Below are 236 nucleotides of genomic sequence, written 5' to 3' on the forward strand. Positions count from 1 at the left end.
GCTCTTCCGCCATTCCCAATCTTCTGAGAACGCGGCACCGCCCGCAGGTTTCTCCTTTCACTTTACTGGGAGCCCAAAGGGGAAAGGCAAATAGATGGTCGCTTTTCTCTGTTATAATAAGCACTAAGTCTTCATAGTTAAGGTAAAATCGATGGTCATATCTGCTCCTCCAGATACTTTTCATCAATTGAGTGTGTGCTCAAGAATGGTAGAGGAGGGTGGAATAGTTAAGACCC

Source organism: Pteropus alecto, unplaced genomic scaffold (genome assembly GCF_000325575.1).
Source record: "Pteropus alecto unplaced genomic scaffold, ASM32557v1 scaffold7, whole genome shotgun sequence".
Lineage (NCBI taxonomy): Eukaryota > Metazoa > Chordata > Mammalia > Chiroptera > Pteropodidae > Pteropus > Pteropus alecto.